Raw genomic sequence first — 16,093 nt, forward strand, 5'->3', positions numbered from 1 at the left:
AAACTATTGACACCAATCATTGTTGAGAAATTGATGTCATAATTAGGGTTGCCAGATGGTCGGGATTTGGCGGGATTCTCCCGATTTTTAGCATGTGTTCCCGATTCCCGAGAAAGTGTAAACTGTCCCGAAAAACAGCTTCACGTTATAAAACAATAATTTCAAGTTCCGAACTGTCGTCGAGCGAGCGAGCTGACGTAGTGCCAATACTGTAAAATACCGTTGTTTTTAATACAATTACTTTAATTTGAATGTATTTTTTCCCGACTTAAGTCCCAAAATCCCGAAAAATTTATATTGTTTCCCGATAATAGCGCCTTTCGATCTGGCAACCCTAGTCATAATGCCGAGCGAGGAACACAATACAGAGGTACTTCAACAAGAGGGGACGCAACGGATGTTAGCAAAACACTTACTTTCTGAACGAATGCACACACGAAAATACTTACAAATGGCTAAATAATCCTTAAATCAGCCACAATACATCACTATTCACGAAACACAGCGTTAAGACACTAATAACAGACAACGATCGCGATTTTTGTCCATCTTTATGAAATAAACTGTAAAATAATTTTATAATCGAGCGCTTCGCCTCGTGTACAGACAATTATCCAGTTTTAACACAAACTTTCATTTTCCACGGACGCGGTATTCGAGGCGTACGTTATTTTGTTTTAGACGCGTGTTATTAACAATCGAATTAGATGGCGATTAGAAAGCGCATCGCCGCTCTCCATTCACCATCGCTCGCTCGAATTGACTAACTGACAGTGACAGCAATAGCAGACGGCAATCGGTGAACTGTCAAAATCGGAGTTGCCATGTTTCTTTTGTATTTGATCTTTGAGCTGCGTTCAAAAAAATATTATTTATTGACATGTATACTTGGTCAAGCATATCTTGTCAGTAGAAAAAGGCGGCAAATTTGAAAAATGTAGGCGCGAAGGGATGTCTTCCCATAGAAAATTTGAATTTCGCGCCTTTTTTTACTGACAAGATTTGCTTGACCAGCTATAGTAATTCATTGTAGTTTGCCAATAAATTTTATTAAATTTAAATTTTATCTTTTATGTCGTGTACTTATTTTTGGTAGTTTAGAAAATAATAATTGCGTATTTTAAGTATTATAAAATTATTATGATACGAACGAACGCATTGTTATTAGTGCAGTTCAAGACGCAAAAGTGCCGTACGTAAAAAATAGATGGCGTTAAATCAACAAACAATGTTGTACAAAAGTTTGTACATAGATGGCGCAATTTACAGTTTTTATAAAATTTAAAAATGTAATATTGAGTATTTTAGTTATGACCATGTTTGGGTTTCGTTTTTAGTTTAATTAGGTGAGCCATTGTAGCCTAAGATACTTGCCTATGTAGGTCAGAGGAGCAGAATCATAAGGACAATTGAGCGCCTAAGGGAAGCTGTTATAAAATAGGTACTTTAAAATGTACTAACTTCTTACTAACTTTTATAAAAATGAAGTTCTACAGTAACTAAGAGCCTCTTAAATCCTTAGATTTGTGGCCCAGTTCGAAACCAGATTTTAAATCGTCTAGTTTCTCTCACCAATTTATTTTGACCCCTAAGTCGTAAGAATTCGCGTTCAGAAAGGGTTATTATTTATTTGGGCTCTTAAAGTGAGTCACTGTGATAGGTGAATTATACTCCGATCAATGGGAAGGGTTTTCGCATGGGAACCTCGACCACGACGACAACTTGTTGTTTTTGATATTGTTTGTTTAGCGTAACACGAAGTATACTTACTTTTGATTATCTAATTTCCTTTGCTACAGTTACCTTTATTTCCTTATAGTCTTCGATCTCTACCAAAGGAACATAATACCTGCTCTAGGATTCGTAAGCCAATTTGATTACCATGAGGCAGTGAAGTGATGAAAATTGTAATTAGGTAGCGATTGTATATCCTATTATCAGCGGCAGCCTAGAGGTTGGCTAACAGGGCAGTCGTAGGTCGTAGAGCAACAATCCTAGCAGATTTTTTTTCTTAATTTAAATAATATTAAGGACCTCGCGAAGATAAGCCGCCCGGAGCCAAACAAATAATTTATAAGAATTCTATGGCCGCCGCAGACTATTGTACCTAATTCATAGAAAATACATGACACTGCAACAAATATTTATACACATCATACAAATTGCTTACCGGGATCTGAACCCAGGACTATTGACTAGGTCAGAAAGGTCATCGACCAGACGTAGGCCAGGGAGGCCAGGCAACATAGCTTTACATAATTTCTCTCCTTGTGTATATTATCATTCGGCGCAATTATTATCAAGGCTAACAACCTCGTTGATCGGCGTTCAGCTCCCAGACGTATTAAATTATTATCCTCTTATACTTCGACAAAAAAAATTAAGTATAAGATTTTTTGCATTCATTTTTAAAGTCTGTCTCCGAATCTCCGTAATTGTAATTTATACATAAGCAACATACGATGATAAAACTGAGGTCTTTGACTTGGTGTTTAATGAATGGCGACCATGTTGTGAACGGTAGGTATACTTTACATATGTTTGATAAAAAAGCCAGCTACAGATTTTACGATTAAACCCTCCTACGATACTTAACTCACAAAACAAACAGGCTTAACATGAAGCGTCGTATACGTCAGCTGCGGTATCGCTGGTGTCAGTGGCGGTATCATAGTCGCGCTACCCCCTCTGCCACGCATACGGTAATTTTACTCCATGTTCGAGTCGAAAGTGTCTTTGTGTGACGTCCGTGTATTTGGACGGACCAATCACGGCACGGGACTTCGCTCACCTCGTCCCGCGCACCCCCGCATTTTAGGCATCATCGGTTGCATGAAATAATTGCTCTAAACTCGGTCTAGAGGATTCCTAGTCTATGGGCGGTGTTAAGTCAGTTAACCTTCGAGTGTAGAAAAAGTTAGTAATAGTTTCATAACTTAGGTACCTAGTGTCACCTAAGTAATAGGCCGCTCAGCTTTTGAGATGCTCGGAGCACACTATTAATAAGCGCCCATGTACCTACAACGGCTACAACCATTTTCGGTCGCCGTTAGACACGGTGTAGACACATCTTGCGTCGACACCGTCTATTCCGGTCACAATTCCAGTGGCAGTGTCGTCGCTGTTACGACACCGTTACCAGAAATGGGGAAGAGTCGACGCAGACACATTTTAGTCACAAAATGTCGTCGCCGTGTGGACACATTGTTACCAGTTTGCGACTGCTTTAATTCCTGGTAAATAACAGACATAGGTACCTACCTAGTCATCATAATACCGGGTAATTTTTAATTAACTTTCTTTTTCAAACGTTTGACTTGTAAATGGTATAACGTTATACAGGGTGGAAAGATAAGTCGGGCCCTGGAGGGAAACTACCTTAAATCCTTAAGCTGGCTCATTTTACTTAAAGGAGACATTTCTTTATTTTTAAAAAGAAACAAAACTGCATTCATAGATTTTTTAAACTCGCTTGCTTTGCCCGGGACTCGAACCGACAAAAAATTCAAAAAAATAAAAAGTCGCAATTTTATTCTACTAGTCGATACAGTTAATGTTAATGATAACATTTCTCCAAGAAACATTAGGTGTTACACTCGTCTGTCGTACAAAATATCCATTAACTCGAATATTTAGTACTTAATAAGATTTTTTTAGACAAGCCAAATTGAAGAAAAAAAGAAAAATAGTTTGAATGCAGTTTTATTTCTTTTAAAAAATAAAGGAATGTCTCCTTTAAGTAAAATGAGCCAGCTTAAGGATTTAAGGTAGTTTTCCTCCAGGGCCCGACTTATCTTTCCACCCTGTATACTATTATACTTTACTAGTATAGATTCCGTGATTCTAACGAGTTTCTACTCTCGTATTTACTTTCGCCATGCCAACAAGGCATTATTGCAATTGCTTAGCGAGCATGACCTTTCAGTACAAAGTAAATACGATTAACGTAAAGTTATACCTACATAATATCATCATTTCAATACACTCAGCACTTAAGAGCATTTAATAATTGGAGTCGCCTGTAAGAACTTACCTCTCTGCCGAAAACCTTGCACAAGCTTTTGTATGGACTGGCATGGCTATTTGTACATTACGTAGAAATCATGTCGGAATGGCAATACATTTGACATCCCCTCCTTCGCAAAAATCGGCAAACTGTTTTTTACAGAAAATGAGAACCATGAAGTCTCGATGCAGTTGATTACTAAATGCTTTAAGATTCAGCAGTATTTTGTGGATACGGACTGAATATGACGAAGGAGGTAAGTACCTAAGCTTTCATTACGGATAGCAAATTGCTTTCAATAGAATAACATCAGGTCGTGATAAAAGATTTTCTAGAAACTGATGTGCATCTCTTCAGAAACTTCCTGCCTCGTAGAGCTAAACTAATGTAGTAGGTAATTTAGTACTTGATGATATATCGCATGCCTGTCCAATACAACCTTAAAACGGTTTTAAGTTAAACCTTCAAAAAAATCAGGCAAGTGCGAGTCGGACTCGCGGACGAAGGGTTCCGTTCCGTACCATAATGCAAAAAAAGGCCAAAAAAAACGGTCACTCATCGAAGTACTGAGGGCCTACCGTGAACCACGTTCGACGTGTTGCCTCACTGTTGCACTTGTAAATTAGTACGTAAGTGTGACAGGGAGGTAACACGTCGAACGTGGTTCGCGGTAGGCCCTCTGACCCCACTGACCCCGCCCGACGAACGAATACATCATCTGTGAAAATTTCAACTGTCTAGCTATCACGGTTCGTGAGATACAGCCTGGTGACAGACGGACGGACGGACAGCAGAGTCTTAGTAATAGGGTCCCGTTTTACCCTTTGGATACGGAACCTTAAAAAGTGTACTTCCATCTTAAAAACGGGCAGCCCCTCATCTAGTGTTGCAGGTTGCAGGTGTCCATGGGCGACAGCCATTGCTTACCATCAGGCGACTCGTCATTCGCTCGTTTGCCTCATATCATAAAAAGGCACATTTCAGCTCTCCGTCACTCGTACAACCAATGTGAATACACTTTGGGCCCGATTCGGATTATGAAATAGACATCTATTAGACATCTTTTAGACATCACCAAGATACGATAACGATATGTTTAAGATCTAACCTGTCAAATTTGACATTTGCGCGATTCTGGAGATACTCTTGAACGATTTCCACAGGATATGACTTAGAGATCTAATTCATATATAATTTCATATATAATTCATAACTATATTTAGTTTAGTTTTATTTTTATGTGCTCTTTCTCTCCTGTCTTTTTATAAATAAACTAACATAGTTGTTAAGTTAAGAGTTATTAACCATATTATGGAACCTGTATAACGTATCTAGAATGGATCTAGTACGTGTCGTCTCTTGTGAATATCTTGAAGTTCGAATACGCGTGTTTAAGATGGTTTGTCTAGATTTCTAGAAAACTTGGGAGCCTGCAGTGAAAGGCTGCCGGTGTGACGACCATATTCCCAAACGCACGCTATTCCTAACCTAGGTCTCAGCTTATCTGTTTAATCCTTGATGATTAAATTCCACGTCAACTGTCGAAAAGCGATATCGCCACGACATGTCACCGCATATCGGAATGTCATCACCCAACCGCGATCTCAACATCGACTCAACACGTCACATTTAAATAAAGGCGGTTCACACGCGGCGCGGCCTCCCGTGTCGGGGCGAACGCCCTCGGTGTGACCTGGCCCTAACGACGCTAGTTTATACAAATGCGATTGTTATTGTATTGATTGCGATTGTTGTTGAATTCATATTTATAATTGGTAGCGCCCTGGGTTGAGTAGAATTTAAATTTATTTTTGCAGTGCAACTATATACAAGCTTTTAATCTGTACCTCGATCCTAGTTTGTAATGTACTCGTATTTACCTAGTTTTAATTTATCTTTCGGTATGAGAAAATTGAAACGTTGGTGCAATAAAATACTTCAATTTTGATAAAGGTTAAAATAGCAATGATGCCTAATGTTTAGTTTGCCTGTGAGATCGATAGTTACGTCATTATTGTCATTAAACTAATTACCTAATTTACTATATTCAGCACAAAACAGGCAAATTTTTATTGGATAAAACCTATCTAATGTATGACACATTTGTATGGCAGCCATGCACAGGCTTGCTTCTAATAAAAGGCAGCTGAAGTAAGCACTATTGAACTGCGAGTGGAGGCAATAAAATAGTTCGCATGCATTTTATCGAGCGTTGGTTGCCGCAATATAAATTAGTCAGCTTATTAACTTTGCCAGTTATACTGATTCAAACTTTCACGATTTTTACACATTATTAAACTTTTTTATGCTCCTGTCAAAAATTTGTTTTTATACTAGTAGTTCGCCCCGAACTGTGAACTCGCGGTTCGCCAAAAAGATCAATTGAATGCAGTGCTACTTAGTCCGAGATGGGCATTTCGTAATTGATTTCTGATTCCACGATTACTGGAAATTACTCTGTAATCTGATTACCGATTCCCAGATTACTTTGTAGTCTAACAATACCGAATTACTAAGTACAATTAGTAATTAGTAAGGACCGCCTGTTGTTTAACCTCTTCTTCCTGTATTATTTGTATTGTTTTCTGTAATGAGGTGTGCAATAAAGAGTATTTGTATTGTATTGTATTGTGTACAATTCCATTTGAGGAATCAGGAATCAATTTTCGAATACTACAATTACTAGTAATTGGAATCAATGTAGATTCCTCATTACAGGAATATATTACTTGACTCCTTTCAGATCACATTTCGTACTACTATCAAAAGTACAATTCGATAGTAGATATAGATGTTGTTGACTTACTAGGATGCATCTACCTATACCTTATTTGAAACAGGTGTGTAGATTTCGAAAATGATGATCATGACGAATAAAACGACATCCATGAAGACTTTTATGACATACAGCATGGCCGTCTTTTTGGATTCCAAAATGATCATCATTTTCGAAATCAGGGCCCCTAAAACCTATAAAACGACATATATGACGACTTTTATAACATAGTGCATGGCCGCTATTTTGGTATCCAAAATGGTCATCATTATCGAAATCTGCGCCCCCCAAAACCTATAAAACGACATCCATGACGACTTTTATGACATAGTGCATGGCCGCCATCTTGGATTCCAAAATAGTCATCATTTTCGAAATCTGCGCCCCCTAAAACCTATAAAACGATATCCATGACGACATTTATGACATAGTGCATGGCCGCCATCTTGGATTCCAAAATAATCATCATTTTCGAAATCTGCACCCCCAAAAACTTTAAAATTACATCCTTATGACATAGTGCATGGCCACCATTTTGTAATCCAAAATGGTCATCATTTTCGAAATCTGTGCCCCCTAAAACCTATAAAACGACACTCATGACGACTTTTATGACATAGTGCATGGCCGCCATTTTGCAATCTAAAATGGTCATCATTTTCAAAATCTGCGCCCTCCAAAACCTATAAAACGACATCCATGACGACTTTTATGATATAGTGCATGGCCGCCATTTTGGAATTCAAAAAGGTCATCATTTTCGAAATCGGGGCCCCCTAAAACCTATAAAACGACATCCATGACGACTTTTATGACATAGTGCATGGCCGCCATGTTGGATTCCAAGATGGTCATCATTTTCGAAATCTGCGCCCCCTAAAACCTATAAAATGACATATATCACGACTTTTATGACATAGTGCATGGCCGCCATTTTGGAATTCAATAAGGTCATCATTTTCGAAATCGGGGCCCCCTAAAACCTATAAAACGACATCCATGACGACTTTTATGACATAGTGCATGGCCGCCATGTTGGATTCCAAAATGTTCATCATTTTCGAAATCTGCGCCCCCAAAACCTATAAAACGACATATATGACGACTTTTATAACATAGTGCATGGCCGCCATTTTGGAATCCGAAATGGTCATCATTTTCGAAATCTGTGCCCCCCTAAGACCTATAAAACTACACCCATGACGACTTTTATGACATAGTGCATGGCCGCCATTTTGGATTTCAAAATGGTCATCATTTTCGAAATCGGGGCCCCCTAAAACCTATAAAACGACATCCATGACGACTTTTATGACATAGTGCATGGCCGCCATGTTGGATTTCAAAATAATCATCATCATCGAAATCTGCGGCCCCCAAAACCTAAAAAACGACATCCATGACGATTTTTATGACATAGTGCATGGCCGCCATCTTCATCTATATTTTGTTGCACACTTACCTTGGCCGCAGACGTTCGGAATTTTCATTCAGTTTCCGTACGGAATAACAGGTAGGAACGGGACGTCGCTCTACAAATGTCATTCCGTTCGGAAAATGGGGTTGGCCGGTCGAAGTATTTTGAAGATGGCGCCAGCATAGCTTGCCCTGTCAATCCCTAGAATTGTGTCAATTTTTTGTTTGTAATGAATATTTATGTCCTGGATGCCAGTCATTTAAGCCAAATCTCATAGACAAACAGGCAAGCTATGATGGCGCCATCTATGCAAACCTTTGACAGTTGCCAACCCCATTCCGAACGTCTGTGGCCTTGTGGCGAGGCTAAAGTCGACAATGGATTGAAAACGTGTGCGAATATAGTTGTCGAATCAAAGTCAGTAAATAAGAACAAAAAACTATACTCGTCCTTTTCTTTCGGGTGCTAGTACTGGTGTAAGACAAAGATGGTATGATTCTCTCTGTCTGTGTTTGAAACGAGACAGTCCTTTGACAAACTATAATTGTAAGCTCTGTGGAGCCTTTAACTGATTCACCATAGAGATTAAAATAAACTGTATCTGTGGTAAGCCGTAATGTTTTTTGTACCTATGGAGTGTTAAGTAGAACCTCTACCTTCCATAGTTTTTGCCAAATGTCAAACACTTAAACTATGTTTATTTTTATCTTGCTAATTATTTAAAAAGGGTAAATTTAAAGACGATATTATAAAAGTGCAAGCCGAGCACTTTCATTTGATACCAAACTCGACCATACTTTCTTACAAAAAAGATGACCAGAAATTCATGACCCCTCACAAATAGTTTTTTAGCATTTTAAGCTCTTCTAGCTTAATAACCTCTTGATAAAGCCTGCTGATAATTTAATGACTAAAATTTAATGCCCTCAACTACACGTTTACCCAATTTCATTTAAATTAGGACAAATTTACTTAAGTTCTTGAGTATCAAACTATCTTCTGACAGTTCAGCTTAAAAACATCGAAATGCCGGGACGTGCCGCTAGCCGGCCGCGTGTCCGAAGTCGAATGTAAGAACTTCGCTTCGCTTCGCTCGCTCGTTCGATTACAATCATAAAATCATAAAAAATTAAGTTGAATATATATATAGAGCTGCTCCTAAGCATGCCAAAGGTTAAATTGTAGGTACTACGGGACTTAATCGCGTATTTAAGTTTAAAGATTTACCTCCGACGTTTCGAGGACGGCGTTGTCCCCGTGGTTTCGGAGAAGACTGGCTAAAGTTAAATAAAACTTAAATACGCGGTTACGTCCCGTACGACACCTTCTGGGCACCTTCTGGGCGAGCTCGCTCCATCGTAGGCCACGTCTACGCCTCGGCTAGTTTGTGGCCATGAGTAAACCCATGCATAATAAAAAAAAAAAAAAGAGTACCTAGTACAATTTGCCAGAGGGGCTACCGCGAAAACCGAAATTCGCAAATTGCGGGGATCTTTCTCTTTTACTCCAATGAAGGCGTAATTAGAGTGACAGAGAAAAATGCCCGCATATTGCGAACTTCGATTTTCGCGGTTATAGCCCAGATACTTTGAGAGGCACACGTGGTGGTTGTCGTTTCCCATGAAAATTATCTATAAATAGTACGGTCGGTGCCCCAACTTAAGTACCCATGTTGTTATACTAATTGAATAGGCAAATACTTATGTTAGGGAACCGACTCTACATCTTCTCTGTTGTTTCGCTCTTGATCTTGACTGTGAGGTCGTAGTCACGTTGAGGCGTCCGCATCGGTAGTAGAGGCGGACACAGCTCTTCGCACGATCTTCCGTCATCTCTCCCTGTTGGTAGACTGTAGATGGTAATAATCAAATCCCAAACCAAAAAACCACACAAAACGACAAAACCTTCGATTTTCAAACACTTATCCGTACGTTGGATGGATCCTAGAACACTTACCATTTTAAATATAATGTTCAATTGCATAAGCATTGCAATTCAGCGAGGTGTATTATAATGCTGCCAGCGTCTACGGTACCTTGCCGAGGGGCGATTTTTTATTGTAGTTTAGGTTTTATTTTTATTAATTTAGTATAATTTTAGTTTATAAGTTTTTATGTTCAATTATTTTTACTATGAGTTAAGATTATGCGTCATTTCTATAGACATTATAAAATAACCAGACTTTAAAGTTTAATTTTCTTACTTTATCCTTAGAGATATAAGCATGTTTTCAAAACTTTCTACTTCTTAAACATTGTATGTATGTCTTAGAAAAATGTGTCCTCATCGTTATCTTTTGTAATATCAACATTATAAACACCCCAGGTTTTCCCGAACGTTAGTAAACTAAACTTTACTATTAAATAAGGTAATATACCGGGTGTGGCCTGTAATATGAGCAAAAAATTTTACTGTAGGCTGTACTTCTCATACTGACCAACATTTGTTCAGCGACTTTTAAAAATAACTTGTGGTTTGATTTTTAATACACTTTAAAGTTTATTCCAAGACGCAATGCATTGCGATTTTTGTTATGTTTAAGGCGTGACAAGCAACGTCAATCAAAATGATATGGCGTGGCGATAGCGTCCATTGAAAATAATATTTATTTTGTATGAAAAATACGGAGCCTAAATACTACATAATTTTTTAAAGTTGTTGAACAAAAGTGTCACCGTTTGAGGAGTCCAATCTATGTTTTCATTATTTGCTCATGTTACAGGCCACACCCGGTAAATAAGTGCTACTAAACAATTAGAATGGAGTTAAAATACTGTTCATAAATAAGCTTTGACTGTCCGAGACGGCGTTCACCACAAAATTCTATTAAATCTCGACCACAACGTCGTACGAGTAAATTAAAATGCATAAAACATATAAAATACTCCCTATTTATAGGCAATTCTGGTAAGAACACTGTACAGTTTAAGTTCTGTACCGTAAACTCAGGTAACCTTAGTCCACAACTTACAACTATGGTCCAAATTCAAATTACATTAAAATATGTAGGTATAAATAATTTTCAAATTATAATGAGTAGGGTAATTCGCCAGTAACTGGCCACCGACCAATAACTGGGCCCCCTAAACTAAAATAACTTTAAAACGCAAAATCGTATTGAATGACAGCTGCTGTCACGGTACCCAAGCCGTCCCAAGCTATGTAAAAATACTGTAACCAGAATTTATATAAAATGAAAGAACGAGAGGAACATAGCGGTATCGGTGTTGAAAACTGTTGTGTACAAAATTGATATATCAAGCATTGTATCACCGTGAGATAAGATTATGAATACTATAGTGTCATTATAATGGTGTTATAATGGCACTTACACGCCGTTGCCGAAACTCCCAGGCTTTCGCGGATAATAAAAGCGTATGACGCGTCGTTATAGATAGTTGATATTTTTAATGGATGTCATTTTAACATTTTTAACCCCTTGTCTGGGTATGTTGAGGATCCTGCCCGAATTTTTAATTTCATATATATACATAATACACATTTTTATAGGTATTTTTAATTTTTAGTTTTAGTTATTTTAATTGTAGTTAGTTTTAGTTTTATATTCCTGTTTATGTCGTATTAGTAATTTATATTAATAAATGATCTTTTATTATATTGTGATATTTATTCTCATGTGGAAAGTTTCGCAACTTTGGAAAGTTCTCGTGAGTGCATTGCTAGATATAGGTATCTAAAGAAGGAAAAGCAGTGCCCAAAACTCGGACGCGTAATATAACGGAGTGTGTAATATTTCAGTACTTCCCGCCCTTAGGCGCAAAAAAATAGCTGATAACAACTCATTTACATGTACCGCACGCCCTTAGGAGGAAAATGAAACAATATACTTTTAATATACTGAGTAGAGGCGTAGGTAATAATATCTGTTCTGAAATAGGTATTGGAATAAAGCTTCTTATTTGTACCTACCTAGGTATATTAAATTGTTATTGGTGGAGCCAATTATTTATTCTGTGGAGCTTAAAATATGTACAGGGTGCAATCACATTTTCTACTTCTTTTAAAAAATGGCTTTCATCAAATTGCTTAAAGAGCATGACGTTATCCATCAGTACCTAGTTGATTTTAGTGAAGTGCTGGACTCTACAAATAGCCACGATAGATTGCCGGGTGTTAAGTAATGGGTCCTCTACACGATGGGCCAACGCCGGCCACTCCAAAGGACGCAGCCATGCGGTAGAATGAGATAGCAATATCACTTGCTCCCTCTAACGCATAAATGCGTCCCTTTGAGGGGCCGGCGTTGGCCCATCGTGTAGAGGAGTCATAAAGAATGGATCAAACGCGTTTCAAGACAAATTCTTTTTTTATGTATTGAATTTTTTTTTAATGTTTTCAAAAGAACCAGACAAGTTAACCATGCATTCTTTAGTCAACAGTTGGCAATCCAATAGTTAATTCACTGCGTAAAAAGCTATCAATATTAAATAATCTCGAGTCGACTTCGCAATTCTGAAGTACAACCGGAGATCTCAATTTACTCGTACCAGGCAATTTACCAGTCGCTTTTCAGTGGAGGAAAACATCGTGAGGAAACCGGACTAATCCCAATAAGGCCTAGTTTACCCTCTGAATTGGAAGGTCAGATGGCAGCCGCTTTTTATAGAAACTAATAGTGTCTACGTCAATTTTGCCAAAACCGCCAAGATTGGCGAAAGAGTATCAGGAGGGCTGACCCCGAATAGCGATAAAAGCCAGGAGATTGATTGATCGAGTGTCTACGCCAATTCTTGGGATTGGTTGCCAAGCGGACCCTAGGCTCCCATGATGTGGCAAATCGCCGGCACAACGCGAGGAAGATGATAATGAATATTTACTGCAATCAACTGAACCACTATGTAAATAAAGCTGCATCCACTATATCCTCCTTTTTATTCGTTTTATTTATATAAACAGCAGGCAATTGCAGTAATTTCCGTACTTGATGACTTAATTACAACCCTTAGCTTACCAACTTAGTAACTTAATCTGCATTACTTTGTAACTTTATGGACCTACCTGTTTAATTTATACAATTTAGTACATAAATACTTATAGTTAAGGGATAATTCAAACACACGGTGGAACATAGATACGATATACGAACATAATATATCTAACTAGGAGGAAAATCTTGGAAAATTGTACCTAAAACGGTAATACTTATATATACATATAGATGAAACTATTTTGATAAAACATGTGTAAGAACCGTTGTTAGAAAACCTGCTTTTATTTGAAAAAACCCGCATCCCAGTTGGTGCACCCGTTTAAGAGCTACGCGGTACGCCGGTGCCACAGACAGAGACACATACTTACATAACGGTCAAAGTTATAAAAATTTTTGCGTCGTAGAAAGCATTCAATATTTATATACGTATCGACATTCAAGCTTTCACCCAAAGTTATTTTTTCTCAATTTTCATTTATACGCAAAAATAGTAAGTCTTTTTAATATTTCATGTTTTTATTTATTGATTTTTTGCAGGTTTTGGTACCATAAGTATATATGAATAAAAATTGTTTTACTCAAAATAAATCATTCAATACCTATATATAAACAAAATAATACTTGATAATTTATTTAATTCAAACATTTCGCTAAAGTAAAAAGTAAAATCAAAATATTCTTTATTCAACAAACACTTTACAATCTTTCTAAATAATTACTTAAACAAATAATTATCATCTTACTCTTAAAATCAGACCAATAATTATTGATACAATTATTATTGTTCTTAAAAATATTGAATGACCAGAGTTGTCAAACTTATAAGAATTCCTCCGATTTCCTTGCCGGCGTCTATATTTCCGTGTTCTTATAACCCGGCAACCTTCAAATCAAGAGTGAACAGGCACCTTCTGGGCGAGCTCGCTCCATCGTAGGCCACGTCTACGCCTCGGCTAGTCTGTGGCCATGAGTAAGCCCATTCATAAAAAAAAAAAAATTCCACAATAACATCGTCAAACACAAAAAAATAACAGACCTTATAATCATTTATTTACAAACAAGATATATACAGCGGTATTACTAAAATAAATTAATAACTAGCTTAATTCTAAAATAGGTCCTAACATAGTTAACATACCCATATTATTATATACATCGTCCTCGACAGTAGTGCATTAAATGCATTCAAAAGCTCATCCGACCGATATCGGCGTATACATCGGATATATACATCGGTATTACTAAAAGAAATTAATAACTAACTTAATTCTAAAATAGGTCCTAACATACCTATATTATTTTATTAAATACATCGTCCTCAACAGTAGTGCATTAAATGCATTCAAAAGCTCATCCGACCGATATCGGCGTATAGAGGGCAGCGTTCGCGCGAACTCGCGCGTCAGGAGACAATCAATCCGGTTTGTGCAGCGCTGCAATTAAAGTAGTGTCGCGCCGCGCGAAAGTGACGCGAAAACAGAGGGAGCACTCGCGAAAAACGAGCGCGAATCGCCAACGATGTGAACGCGAATAAAGATTTTAAAATTTGAAGTACCGTAAATGGGGTGAGTTGGGACAAATCCGTTCAAACCTCAATAAAAGTGTTCTCGTAGTATGAACTTCAGTTTTTCAATGATAATACAACCCACGGTAGTCACCCCGTACCATCCCTCCTCGCCCCAATCAACTGCCCCCCCCTCCTACTCCCCCATATTACGGTAATAAAAAAGAAAGGGTAGTGAAAATGTTTAATAGAACCAGACGTTCCTTTAGGGAATTCTTACTAATATTACGTGTCCATTTCTGCTTTTATCAGCACATTCTAGTTTTGAACCTACGACTAGATTTCTATAAGTTCTTTTTTTATGCGCGTTAACTCTACAATACCATAAATCCAAGTATGTATATTTACAAACAAGTGAATGGTTAAGAGAAATGTTAAAAAACAGGAGTTAACACCTACCAACCAGTCCGTGTGTGCTTAGGACGGCGGGAGACCAGGGCAAACATTGGCCACGACCACAGAGTAACTATGTTAGAGTTACGAAGTTGAAAAAGTTGGTAACGGACACAACTTGTAAATAAATAGCGATAAAGGTATTTCTTTTTAATTTATTTATAAAAGCCATGTGGTGTTATACTGCATGAAAAAAAAGAGAGAATAATAAAAATGTAAAGAGAGACTTATTAAAAAAACTTATGATATTTTAGGCATGTGATAAGGAAATGCTAGTACTGCTTTATCTTATAAGAATCGAATTTTGGTCAAATTCGGTTATGAATTTTATCAATTCATTGCAATTCTACAATTTTGACTCCGCAATAATGCAGGTACTGAAACGAGCAAGCATATTTCAATATTATTTTAATACAATATGGATATGAGTGTTATTTTTTAAATTTCATATCGATTTGTTAATGATACGACACCGTGACACGACTCGCATCTCGCAGAAAAACATCCAGTAGTTACCAAAGTACTGGTAACAACAAGGATTTTTTTTGTAGTTCTCGATTGTAACAACTTGACAGGCAGGGATAAAATTGAGCCCATAGAAACATACCTTCTTCTCATACGCATGACAAGTAATATTTCCAAACATACAAATTTCAGGGTTCACGTGCATCGAATACGATGCGCACGTGGGCTCAGTTTGTCCCTACCATGTGATGATCCATACAGCCGTATTCGAACGATGAGATACGTCAAATACTAGATATTGAAACGATATGAATTAGATATGTCAGTGTCAAACAAGTGTCAAAATTGACATTTCTTCAAACAAAAACGTCACTTTTGACACTTGTTTGACACTGACATGTCTAATCCATATCGTTTGAATGTCTAGTATTTGACGTATCTCATTGTTCGAATACGGCTGATAGAACCTCTTAGCGTGTGGCGCGAATCCTTGCGAATCAACCCGCTGTATCTCCGCGTTT

At 37.6% G+C, this 16,093-nt stretch overlaps 1 protein-coding gene across 1 annotated transcript in view; it reads right to left on the minus strand.

Moving 5' to 3' along the window:
• The window catches only part of LOC134680460 (kinesin-like protein KIF21A), a 112,937-nt gene extending 112,156 nt beyond the window's left edge, over positions 1-781 (minus strand). Inside the window, exon 1 of the mRNA XM_063539590.1 lies at positions 450-781. The gene's annotated coding sequence lies outside the window, so the exon portion shown is untranslated. The remainder of the gene's footprint in view (positions 1-449) is intronic.
• Positions 782-16,093: the final 15,312 nt, after the last annotated feature.

This window comes from Cydia fagiglandana, chromosome 3 (genome assembly GCF_963556715.1).
Source record: "Cydia fagiglandana chromosome 3, ilCydFagi1.1, whole genome shotgun sequence".
In the NCBI taxonomy this organism is placed as follows: Eukaryota; Metazoa; Arthropoda; class Insecta; order Lepidoptera; family Tortricidae; genus Cydia; species Cydia fagiglandana.